The 13419-nt window shown below is 51.5% G+C and overlaps 1 protein-coding gene across 2 annotated transcripts in view; it reads left to right on the top strand.

Moving 5' to 3' along the window:
• The window catches only part of LOC116426899 (uncharacterized), a 117241-nt gene that overhangs the window by 38449 nt on the left and 65373 nt on the right, over positions 1–13419 (top strand). For both annotated transcript variants that reach the window (XM_076365785.1, XM_076365773.1), the window contains exon 4: positions 4398–4516. The gene's annotated coding sequence lies outside the window, so the exon portion shown is untranslated. The remainder of the gene's footprint in view (positions 1–4397; positions 4517–13419) is intronic.

The raw sequence follows: 13419 nt of genomic DNA, 5'->3' as shown, positions 1-13419 counted from the left end.
TCAGGACGTTGACTGGTTTATTTGGTGGTATCTTTAGTCCGAGCCTTCTGGCGAAATTGAAAATCGAGGATACCCTCGCGTACGCCTCGGTCACGCCTCGCCTCGCCTCTCCACGCCTTCTCGTGGATCGTATTGCCTTGTGAATCCGGTCAACGATCGGTTCCCTTTTTTTTCTCCTGTCGTTCAGCTACTAGTTATTCGTCGTTTTTTTTTCTCTCGGAATGTTTACGAGTATTCCCATTCCAAAGCAGCGACACGCCGTGCGCGAATACTTCTCGAAAAATCGTGCGTGCAAACCGACGTAACGAAACTTCGAAGGTAGCCAGCAGACACGATCGTACCTTTGTTTACTCGTTCCCTTCGGGCAAAGTCATTCGCTCACTTTCAAATATGCAAATCACCGCGCGCGTTATGCGTCAGTGCGCATAGGAATTTCGAGCGGGAGGCCTCCGAATGAAATACGCTACCTTGTTATAACGATATAATTAGCAATTGGTATTCGATGAGCAACGATTTCCACTAATCGCACGCCAACCGCCGCTAATATTTCATCCGAGGAATTCGCAGTTTTTAAGAAACGTTTCTTTAATGAGAAATTAATCCGTCGGCGGAACGCAAATCGCGCGATTCATTGTGCGGTAGCATCTATCGTGCGGTGCCTAATGGTTCGGAAGTAATGCCGGGATGATTATCTCCTATTTACACCTACATACGTATCGCTCATGCGTTTGCCGTGTTTCGATGAAAATTTCCGAAAGAGAAAAAAATAAGACATATGCGCAACAACTAGCTCCGAACGTTGCGACGGATCACGTTTCATACGCTGATCGCGTATTCCATGTCCACGACCTTGCGTACATGTGCAACAATGCATCGACTACAGAGCGACCCAATATCGGCCGACCATTCACCGATCCGATTACCCGCGCACACAACCGAGTTCCACGATCGGTTCGGAGTTTGAAGTGAAATAAAGTTATTGAACCTGGAATACATGAAAAGCGAAACAGCCGGTCGGTCGATCGCGAGTCGGCGATGCGCCGCGCAAACAACAACGCAACTGGTTTAATGGTATTCCGATTCAATTTAATAACACATCTGCTCACGTGTGCCTGTTAAGAGGGAATCATAAAGGCAGATGCAATTGGCGCGTTATTTATCGGCTTTTCCTTTCCCGTAATGGCAGATTACAGAGATTTAAAGTGATCGAGCGGCTTAGACGTCGGCCATATTTCTACGCTAGATCCTATCTATCGGCGACCTTGCGATGTGGCCGACATGTAACGCGAGATCCGTGTCCCATATGCGGGTGTCACGATCGTGTAGGATGGTTTAATTCGACGTGCAAATCCGAGAAGCGAGCAGCGGCCATTCGATTCCAGGGACCGAAGTGAAATGTCTCCCGTGGGACTTGTACCGAGTTAATGGTTACGAACTTGCAATTCGAATTCCTAGTTCGAAAAATAGTTACGCGTACGTACATGCGCACACATCGACGGTAAGGTAACGGTTTCGCGTGAAACGTCGCGTCGCGTCGCGTCTCGTCTCGTCTCGTCTCGTCTGGTTGCATCGCGTTGGGTCGGGGCCGGTTCGATTCGGTAAAATGAAAGGAGATAAGGAAAACCGAAGCGTCGTTCTGTAAATGCATTACGTAGGAACGAGATTTCCTGAACCGTTTCCAATAGCAATAAACTGCAGGAAGAACTGGGTGTGCGCGAAGCAAACGCTTTTATAGCATCCTGACCGTAAAACGTGGGCAGCCTTTGTCCGAGTAACAGTACTTCTGCTCATTCTTCCCTTCTCTCGTCCCGCCGCTCTATAATAAACATTACTCTTACTCTTATTCTTTTTTCGTAGTTACTTCGCAGGAACACACGCGCGTGGAAACGCTCTTCCTCGATTCCCAGACACGGCCGACCGCTAGAACAGCGCCGGCCGTGATTCTCGAATTTCGTCGATGGAACGCGACGAGCCAACGAACGAAATGTCGAATAATTAGTCCGTTCGTGAAAAGTGGTTGCGTAAGATGGAAAGTATTATCAAAGTGCAGCGCTAGCTCAAGGCGGAACGCAGTCACACGCGAAGATCTAGCGTAGCTGTAGGTCGGCCGGGGTAGGTAGATAGGTAGGTAGGTAGGTAGGTAGATATGTAGGTAGGTAGGTAGGTAGGCAGGCAGGCAGGAATCGTCGCGGCAGCTGGAGCTATCGCAGTAATTTGCAATCTGCGTTCGTTCCACGTCCCCCGCTTGCTCGAAAGGGGAGGCTTGTCGGAGAGCCCTTACAGCGCGCGAGTTCCACCATGTTCCCTTCTCGCAGTCTTTTGCTAGCCACCACGGCCGATATACATCATTTGTCTGCCGCGTCCTTTGGACCCCCTTAAGTCATCATCCCGGAGAAAAATCTTTCTTTACGACCGCACGACTAATTTGACCGCGCTACAACACGAGCGAGCTCGAGCCTCCGAGCACGAATCACGATTTTGTTCCGGCTACGAGAATAAATCTCTTCTTGCGGCGAATCGCCGTACACGCTCATTTTCTTCGTACTTTTAGCACACCGCGATCGTCCGGAATCTCTCCCGATCATCGTTCAACCCACGTTACATTTTACGTTGGGCCGTATTCGAGATTAGAAGGACCGAGGGGAATATCGGGCGACGCCGAGTATCGTGTTCTTCTTCGTAGGAGAGGTCTCGTTCGGCGTGGTTCGTTAATCGAATCGTTCGATTAATTCGCGAACCACGACGAAGGCCGGGTTGCAACGACGGACCGTCGTCGCGAACGACCGAGGCGAGCGTCGGAGCGCGGGTTCTTCTACTAAATTTACCGCGCGAAGTATGGAATATTCTCGTGTTTGAAGGTAAACGGCGTAAACGGTGTAAACGGCGTAAACGGCCGGTACGATGCTCCCCCACGTAGAATTGCCGGGCAATTTTACACGATAACCATTAATTGTGAAGCGTTCAACGAATAACTGGACATTACAAATCGTTTATGCTCGATTCAAAGTCTCTCATTAGATGGTTTTTATGGCGAACGCTTGAAACACGATTGGCGTACGACTGTGCGGTGTATTAAAGGGGAAAAAGAAGACGAGGATATATAATTGCGAAAGAAAACTGCAAGATAATTGATCGATTATGTTCTTCGCAAGTACCGAGAACCGGATAATCGGAACTCTTCGACAATTTTAGCCGAGAACATAAATTTCATTCGATCCTGTGCACGCGAATGCCGATTTTGCTTGGTTTTTCATGCGGCACGGTTGATGGGCGCATCGTATGGTCCATTAGTTATCGGCACATTGTACTTTATCCACGGGGAGACGATTACGTTCGATGCATCGGTGTTCCCCTGACGCATCCCTCGTGATTCTCAGCGATACGTACGTTAATATCTCTGATATTTTTGGGCGCCCGGCGAACGAGAACGTTCCATCCAGTGGAAACGTTCTCAAGCGGAGCAGTATCAAAGTTCAAGTTGCGCGACTTATATAAGAGAGACCGACGATAACAGGAATTTATTACAGATACCGTGCTCGCGCGAGAGACACTCGCGGGAAAGCGAGGGAACGCGAGGCGGCTAACGAGGCGCGAAAATAACGCCGTTCGCGAATATCGGCACGGTGGCAGCCTTTGACCGTGCGCCGAAGAATAACGAGACATTAACATGCATCTGAAAGTGATAAAGAAAGTACGCAGCGATGAAATGCATTCGATGTCGCGGCTACTTTCAGCCGTAAACCTTGCCCAACAAAGCCGCGGGAAAGTCGATTAGATCGGCGTGGCGCGATAAACCTGCTCCCCGAATTACTTGAAAAAAGAAACAGGTCCTCACGGCGTCTGTCTGTCGTTCCATTGGATAGCAGAGTGCCGTTTTATCGCGAAATTACGATCGAATTGTGACAGGTTAAGACCCACGCTCCGAACGCTGATCGACTCGGCCTCGATAAATACCACGAGACGTGGGTTGCGCAAAACCTAATAGACTATCAGATATGCGAGAGAGTCGTGCAACGATTCGATTCGATTCGATTCGATTCGATTCGATGTGATACGATTCGACTCGACCCGACACGATTGTTCGTAGCCCGTTCGATTTCACTGGCGACACCTCCGCCGTCGCTGCTCGAATTCTTCTGTCTTTCGAATGCGCAGGACTGAATTATAAACGAACTGGATTCGATTCGAGAAGAGCGATCGTTCGTATCCGTGGTCCGTAGTTGTAAGGCCGCGAAACGCGATACTCGGGTCCCCTGTTCCAGAGACCACACGCGCGTGTCGTCTCAAGATCCAGTGGTTGTCGATCTCGACCTGCCTTTCCATCCGAGCCACGGCCACCGATCGTGCGGCTATCTTAGCCCATTCTCGTCCACTAACGCGCCGCTTATTTGTTTCAGAAATATTCCCGAGCGAGAAGAAACGTCTGAGGTGCACCGATCGAACGGGATGGGACCGTGAATCTACGCTCGAAGTTTGAACGCAGAGAATCGAACGCGGGTCAATTGGGAATCGATGGGTAAACCGCTAATATCTGCGTGTATAAATCAATTCGTTGCTGACGGAATTGCCGCTCGACGTGTGCGTCGCCCCGGTGTGTTGTATCGCGTCGCAAACATTTCACAATTGCTTTCGGTTCGATCGTTATTTATCTAACCCAGACCCGACAGATAGCCTTTATTGATTCGAGTTTATGCGAGCGCTACCGAGCAGAACGTAGCAACGATTCGAGCGGTGTACGATCTTTGGAATTCCCAAGGCTCCGATGCCGGAAGATCGGACCTGTTCGCTAAAATATCCCGGCGGACTCGGCTCGAATCACGTGCTTAGGTACGCGGGCCTGTATCGCTTCATTTTCAAAGATCGTTATCGATGAGTCACCAAAAGGTTAAGTACAACAACTAGGAAACGCCGGTTTCATCGAATCCGCTATCTTATCGGATGCTCATCGAGGATGTTCAGGGGAGATTATTTGCGCACGTAGCCGAACAGATTACGAATACTCCAATAGACCGGATAAGCTCGCTTTGAATTTTTCGCTGGCAGTATGATTAGTTATCGAGGAGCAGCCCGCTATCGGAACGACCTTTACGCAACTCGATAGACCGTACTGGCTGTTACAAGATTCCTCGAGCGCGATTCGTGTTAGGCACGCGAGGTGTAGCGCATATTCGTATTAATTTTAATGAAGCAATCAGCCAAGGAAAGTTCAACGGAGTCGTAGGAACGAAGCCGAGAAAAATCTGTGCACACACGTATCGCGCGTATAGGTGCCGGCGCGCTCGTCGAGCCATTTGTCTCGAATGTTTCCATTCGATGCGTTCGACGAGAAGGGGGAGAAGCATCGATGCCGAATACACGGATGGAACGTTAGGAGACGACGCGGATAGCTTTACAAGTCGACATTACGCAAAGGAATCTTCGAACGGGAGCGATTCCCCGAAGAAACACCGATACGTATTATTACGCGTTTAAATTAGCCTTCGCTTTCTACATCTTTGTCAGTTTCGACTCCGATCGATGCTCGACCGTCGCGACAGGGACGATCGATGGAACTTCGACGCATTCCCCGCCGCTGGAAATGAAAATTCCTCCGCTCCGTTCGTCCGTTCGGCTCGCTGCGACTGTATCTCGGCGGGTGACGCGAAACGAATGGGATAACGATTATTCATTTGCCGATGTAAAAAGAAGTCGCGCGGATACTGTGAACGATATCGCCGACAATAAAAGTTGTCTCGGTCTGGGCACGCCCTTAGATACCCGACGGTCAGCCCCAAGGCTTTCGGAGCTCCTCCACGTAACACTTTCGTTACGTGCCGTAATTACAGAGCGTATCGAACCCCGAGCCGCTCGGAGATTTATCAGCCCGCGAAGATGCCTATCCGGAAAACTTTAGCGCGCATTAATATCGCCTCTCGTCGGGGAACGATTCCGCGCCAGCCACCGCCGACCGATACAAAGATAAACGAAACGTTTCGTATCCGGACGATATTATTAATAAACGTAATAACAGATCATGCTCGTCGGGATTCGAGTAATTTCCCATTAGTCATCGTGTAGTTCCACGCGTCGTTTATCACGAGAGCGAAAAATCTGGATGGGTTTTCGTTGGAGCGTACGCGAAACGCGCGTGGAACGCGCGGAAACGCTCGGCGTCGTTGCGCCGGCTAATAAATTAGGCCGGATCGCGTATACGGGCGGAGGAAGAGGGAGGATCGCGCAAATATTACACTTCACGCGGCTAAATGGACAAGCTCGTGTCCGTGGGAAAAGGCCTCGAGCTTGGAACGATGAAAACGATATAAAGGATAAAAACGACGAGCATTTCCGAAACGCATCGCGGCCGCCGCGCCGCGTGAAAAAAATTCCCGTAATTTGCCGGAGTTAGCGAGCGCGGAGTTAGATTCGAAAGTATCCGAGGCGCGGAGCATTCGCTCGCGTTCCTATTTTATGCATCGCTGGTTACAAAACTCACTGCAATGCGTAATGCCCGTGGAACGAACTGTCTCCTATATCCTTGCCCGTGCTCGAATACTCGGCGAGGTAACAACGACACCAGTTAAATCGCACGGTCATTATCGGCGCACGATCTAGCGATGTTACCATCTCCGAGGTGCTATTTAACAAGCGAAGCTTGAGATACGCGAATGCGGATGCGGGCCACCGTAGATCGATCGTATTTGCATGCGGGGACGCCGTGACCGCGCGACCATTGCCAATTAACGCGATAAATAATCCAACGGGAACGATTAAAATCGTCGAACGTAACGGCGTCGCGTCGACCGGGAAAAATGAGACACGGCAACGAACGGGTATCAGAATAGCCGCGACCGGACCGCGCGGGATTCAGCAAATACGTTTCCCGCAGTCGCTGTTCGGCGACGCGTGAAATATTATTCCGCCACGTATTAAGCGGCGGTTTGCCTATTTATAAAAGCACGATTCATGCGAACGGCAACGGGGTACGAGCGATCGGCGATCGATCAGGATCAGGACGCCCACAGTTTCGAGAGTAGCGAGCAGCCAGCCACTGCGCAACCGGTGTGCAAGTGCACATGCGCGTTCCTACCGGCGCGGCGAGGAAGCACGAAGTGGGACGCATGAACGAGTGCATATTGCGTGGCATATGCATTCATAGATTCGCGCCTACTCGCGGTCGTGCAAACCTATTACGCGTCTCTCTCGCACACCCACGAAAAATCCTGACGACTGCCAATATCGTCGTCGCCGGTAGCCGAGCGCGGGACGCGATCTCTGTAAAATTTCTCGGCGGCTGAATCACTGCTCGACCTCGTTCCGAGCGAAACCCGTCGGATTTTTCGCGAAAACTAATAAGACGCCGAGGAATTCGCTCGACTTGCTAATCCGCGTCGCGATAAAAACGAACGCTATCTCCCGTTTACGGAGCGAGAGGTGTCGTCGACGACGACGTTGGTTAAGAGTTATCTCCTCGACGATTGCTTTTGTCGCGTACGCGGAAAACCGATCGACGCCGGGCAGCACGGTGCCCGTACGTGACACGCATGCGACGCGTCGTTTTACAGTGATTTCGGTCACCGTTCGACCGTGCTCGTCGAGGTACGTCGGCTTCTGTTTAACACCTCGCCGCGAACGATTCCTGCTAAACAACAGAGCAAACTGGAGTCTCCGTTGCCGGTGCCTCGTAAATTAAAGTCTATCATCGTTCCGAGAACACGAGTAATCGTCGACGGATGGTTCTCACGGGTGCCTAGTACCGTCCGTTGTTTGAATTAGTCGCGACGGAATTAGTGTGCGCGACCGTTTCGACCAGTCTCACGCTAGAGTCAAAACCACGCTAGATTCCGAGCACTCCGACTCGCATTCCTTCGACCGGTCTTCTTTCGAACCGCGGACGATAGCTGCACCGCGAACCCTGCGACTCCGGCGTCGACTCGGCGCGTTTAAACGTCGAGGGGGCCGCGTTCACGAATTCGATTGTCGTTCCAAAACGGGTGGAAGCGACTTATTCTTGGCCGCGGGAACGCGCGCGGCGTGTATTTATAGGAACACCATCGCCGAGCGAGTTATCTCTCGGTCGACCGAGGTTGGGCGCCCACGGGTAATTTTTTCACCGGTGTTCCGTCGGGATCGCAGATACAATCGGGACTTTATTCGCGAAGGCTGCCCGTTCGGCCGCATTATCTCCGTCCGGTGCACGAACGGAGGAGGGAGTCGGCCGCGTCGACGCGACGGACCGGTCCGGCGGAAACCGAGACGCATTTCTCGCGGATCGAGCGACGATCAATTTTAGCCCGCGCATTCCGAGCCGCGAGCGAGAAAGAGCCACGGGAAAGCGCGGCGTCGTTCGATGGAAAACGATGGAATTTCTAGGAAGCCACGAGCGGATTGACTCGATCTGCCGGTTTTCTCACGCGAGCTCATCGCGCTACGATTCTTATCCCGGCCTCGGCGCATCGGTATGCAGGATGCACGTTGGTAACTACACCCGGATAGGTGAGACGACAGTTTTCTATATAAGCAAACAGGATGGTAGAATGGATGTTACACAGCCACGTGTAACCGGCGAAGGTGCAGTCGAAGGATTGCAGGGGCTGGTGGACGGATACGCGTATAGATGGAGATCGGGAGAGGGTTCGAGAGTGCGAGCGAGCGAGCGAGCGAACCGGCGCGGCGAACCGGCGAACCGGCGAGCCGGCGAACGAGGAACGGAGAGGCTGCAGAAGCGGAGGGAACGCGAAGCAAAGCGAAAGAGAGAGGCTTGACTCTCGGGCGTCGGCGGCCGGCCTTGCAAGGACGTTCTCCTTTACTTCTTGCTCGTGCCTGGGCGACCGTCTTCGCAGTCGCCGTATTGCTGTATTGCCGTGTTGCCGAGCCGGCAACTAACCCACCCGACCAGCCCGGCAAATAAACCAACTGCCAAACGACGAATAACTCGACAGGCAAGCTCGGCCAGCCGATTCTTGCGTAACTTCTGATCACCGCGACTGCTTCGCTCTCCGTCGCGCGACCCGCTTCGGTAGTCTTTTGTTCGGCGAATTCCTCGTCGATCCGGGACCACGGTTGAACCGTTGACGGCGGGGGCATTAGGTATTTCGGCTAGACGGTCCGCGACCGAGGCAGCCCGGCGATCGTCGGTTTTTGCAACGATCGGCCATCGTGCGAATTCAACTCACCGGCCCGAGGGCTTGCGCAAAAAGCGGTCGCGGCTATACATCGCTGTACCCCCGTTGACCTTGTATTACACGAGCAATTGAGTAACGCATTGTGTAATACGGCAACGAGTAACGCGATGTAACCCGCATCTTGGTCGTCTATCTGTCGTTGTCTTTCGCGCCAACGTATCCGGCGCGGCCGCTCGTTTTCGCGAATTTCGCGTGTACGGTTCCCTCGTCGAGACGTTACGGAAGGAAAGAGCCCATTCAACTGGGCGAAACTCAAAGTCGCTTTATCGCGGCATTCGCGGTATTCCGGGGTTACTTTCATCGTTAACCCCGGGAACGTTCTCGACTAAGCTCGTCCGCGGCGTAATTGCAGGCATGAGCCATCATCTAGCCCTTACCTTCTAGCCTGTACCTCTCGCGGTCGACGCGTCGAATTGAAAAGCAGCGCTTTTTAGAAACTGACGAATGTTTATGGAACGCTACGGCTTCGTGGGATCAAGCAGCGAGGAGGATAGCCCGCCCGACCTCCTCTTTTGGGTACGGTCGAATATAGACCGGCGATTCATCGAAGCGGCAGGGCACGTACAATATCCGAGTTAATTGGAGCCGAGTTCGCGCGGTGTTTCATCGACGCCAAATCGAGAGGCTGTTGACACTCGGGCCTCGGAAAAAGCACGATCATATTTATTCCGCGTCGATTACACGCACCGCTGGCATGCGCGACAGTGGAAACAGACTTTTCGCGCAGACCGTTCCACAAACTGTTGCTTGAGGACGTTGGTCGGCCTTGCGGACGTCATCGCTCGATAAGGAAACCCGATAAGTTGTTTGATCGTGGCGCAACGTTCACCGGATGATTAACGCGGCTCGCGTTGCTAGGCTTTATCTACCGGTTCATTTACGTATTCCCCGAATATACGACTGACTTTCCACGGAGACAAAAACACACCTGCTATGAATACGATTCTAAACGCGTCGCTGTTTCACCGGCAGCCAGCGTTTCCTCAAGCAGCCGATAAAAGACGGCGCGTGACTGGATCGTGGGTATCTTTGAAAAAATAATCTTAGAATAGCGACCTTCGGATACCGCGAGCACGCCTTTCAAAAAGTAAGAGATATCGCCGAGCGGGGAACTCGGCGCCGATCGAACGCGACTGCCTCTGGAATGCGATTCTTTTCGAGATCCGAATGTCCATCGAAATCCGATCGATTTCGAGACGGTAATATTAGACGCGCGGAAGAGACGAGCGTTAGGCTTTCACCGTATCGTATCTCGAATAAGATCCAGCGGCGTTGAAGCAACGTCAACATCAGCGGCGGCTCGAGACGATCCGGAGGTAAGCGTGACGGCCTTGCAAGGTTCTTTTCAAGGTCGACTCTAATGCCCTCCTCTCTTTCCCTTCGTTCTCCTCCTGGCGCATTTCATCCTGTTTCTTTTTTAACTCTGGTTCGTCCCTCGTCATGCGGCCCTCTCTGAAACTCGGCTCTTCTTCTTTCCTTCTTTCTTTTTCCTTTCTTCTTTCTTCTTTCTTCTTTCACCGGGTCACGACGGCCGTCTTTCTCCATTCCTTTCTCCCTTTCGAACTGCCTTCGAGTGTTTCATTGACCCTTTTCTTCCTGTTGCCACGAGAAAGTATGCATCCGCCGCGGGCACGGGGATCGTTGCGCGAGCAGCGCTTCGAGAGCCACGGCAATTATGAAAAGTCGAGAAATATGCGGTGAGATATTTCGCGTCTCGAACGAGCGGATCCGAGAATGAAATTTACTGATCGCGCGCCGATTACGGTTCAGAAGAATGTCGCTTATCGCGACTGATAAAACGACAATTACGACGTTCGCTCTCGATGGTGCTTTTATCGTTACCCGCGAACCGGTGCGATCGAATGAGATCCGGGGACACTAGAGGCGGTCGATCTGAAAAGAGGTCGCCTATCTTTTGCAATCGACGAGCACAATACCTATAAGGCATTGCCCACGCGATCATGAGTTATGACGGAGAGAAATGCACATGCTGTGTACGCGGTTGCACGTGCACCGACATGTGTGAAATCGGTTCACGCGGAAACTTATTCTCGATCGGTTCTCCGTACACACCTGCGCACTGCGAGACACTAGGTGTTAACTTTTTATCGGGATACGGATAAAAGATTCCGATTCTTGGATTTTGTAACGGTCCCGCGATAAATGGGGAATTTAAATGAACCTCCCGAGTCGATTAACGCGATCGAAACATGGATAATTCATAGGGTAGACCGAGACGAATCGGATCAGTTCATATTCAACAGCGAAACGCTAATAGTTCAAGCTGAGAATGAAAATCTTTCTTTATAAATTTCTTATTAACCCTTTGCCGTATTATTTACTTTCGCCACTAAGCTCATGTACCATTTTACTATCGACAATTTGGAAGAGATGCAACAAAATTGTCCATTCTACTTCAAGTGGAAATTTATTTGAAGATAATACAATGATAACATCAAAATAGTTGTTTGCTTTGATCCGTAGGTAATGAATAACATCGATTGTTGTCGAATTAGTTTGGAAACCTTCATCACGGGTCTCACTCGTCATTGTACTGCAAGGAGTTAACACGTATTCAGCTTCAATATCGGTAAACGATTTCTTAAAACTTAAGCATCGTTTTATAAGCAAAAGACTGAAAAAATTCGATCCACCCCGTATACCGTAACTCAAAAGACGCAACAAATATAGCCGGTATATTTATTTTCATCCGATCCGGTCGATGATTCGCCTCGGTCTAGTGTATATTAATATAGAAAGCATTTGAAGGATTTTAAGTTCATGCAGAGGCTCTCGAGGCACTTACGGGGATTACAAGAAGATACGTTGGAAAGAAACGGGAAGGGACCGGAAGTGTTTCGAGAGAAGTTTCAAGTGCGGTTGAAAAAGCGGCTGGCTTTCCGCTGTTGGTATTCCGTGGCGGCGTTGCAACGTCTTCGTGGCACTTCGATTGGGTGAATGCACGGAGAAAAGTCGTCGTAGCCGAGCCGCACCGAAAGAAAAAGTTTCTCGTGGGAAATTCTAGTTGCGAGTAGGAAGGCGCAACCGCGCGGTCTCGTGCGCTAACCGGGAACAATTAATTAATTAGGAAAGTCGACTGTTCCCGAGACAAAAGGATCTGCCGTCACGACGGGAATTGAATATTTATCATGACGGTGTTGTCACATCGCGCGGCGAGCGAAAGGCAGGTCACGGGTCAACGATACGGAATCTGCCTCTTTCTCTCCGGCAGCGAAAGTGATATTGCCCCTACGACCGACCTACAAAGGTTGCGGATCGTATCACCTTCGGCCGCGCGGTTTTACTGGTCCGGACGGCACGGAGTCGAATTCGTGACGGCGGACGGGATAAACGGCGATCTCACGGCACACGATTTTCACTCTCCGCCACGTAAAACGCCACGTCGCGTTCGCTCCGTATCAGCTTCGATCCTCGTTATTGGTTGTCCCGTGACGAGCGTCCGACGAGAAACTCGATTCCGTTAATTACCGCTTCTCCGGGAATTCGTTCGCATTCCCGGTGAGGTCAGCTAGCAACACGGAGCACTTTGCCATCGGCCGCGATACCATCGAAGAAGCCGGGACCGTCCCAGTACGCGATGAGGCACGCGAACGTGGAACCTCGTTAATTGCAGGATACAAGCCAGTTTAATAATCGCCGCGACGACGTCTCACTCCTCGCCGGGGAAGCTCCCGTCCTTTCGAGATTAATCGATCAGCGGGTATTTGCATACGGTACCGGGATAGAGCGAGGACATAAATTATTTCCGACGATTCAGATCCAGGAAGTACGGGGCAGCCCGTGCGGTCGAACTGAAACAGCCGAGCGCGCGATGTCCTTGGCATGGGAATAACGCTCGTTCCCTTGCGCGCGGAGGTAGCTTTACAGTGCCCCATGGGACAGCTCATTTGTCATAGTCACGGCGAAAGAATGGAATGAATCGCATAAAGTAATGCCGCTATTACCGGGATCGCTTCTCTCCGGCCGCCTTTGTGATTACATGCACGCGGGAAAGGAACGGATAGCCGAAGAAATTTGAACGCGAGCCTACCGGGACTAACGAATTTGGGAAAGTTCCGTTCGCCAGTGCGGCGTAACCCAAGATACGCGCGAAACAAAGAACCTGCCGGTCGAGTAGGTCGTTTCTACCAGGAAGAGGAAGAGGGCCGGGGTCCTCAAATAAATCACCTCTAATGATGGAACGGGAAATAGTTGTGTGTATAGGCTGAAACGAGCTCCGGTTGCACGGATGCGACTC

Source organism: Nomia melanderi, chromosome 1 (assembly GCF_051020985.1).
Source record: "Nomia melanderi isolate GNS246 chromosome 1, iyNomMela1, whole genome shotgun sequence".
Taxonomy (NCBI): domain Eukaryota; kingdom Metazoa; phylum Arthropoda; class Insecta; order Hymenoptera; family Halictidae; genus Nomia; species Nomia melanderi.
Note: the sequence above shows the minus strand (reverse complement) of the source record. Positions and strands in the feature narration are given on the sequence as shown.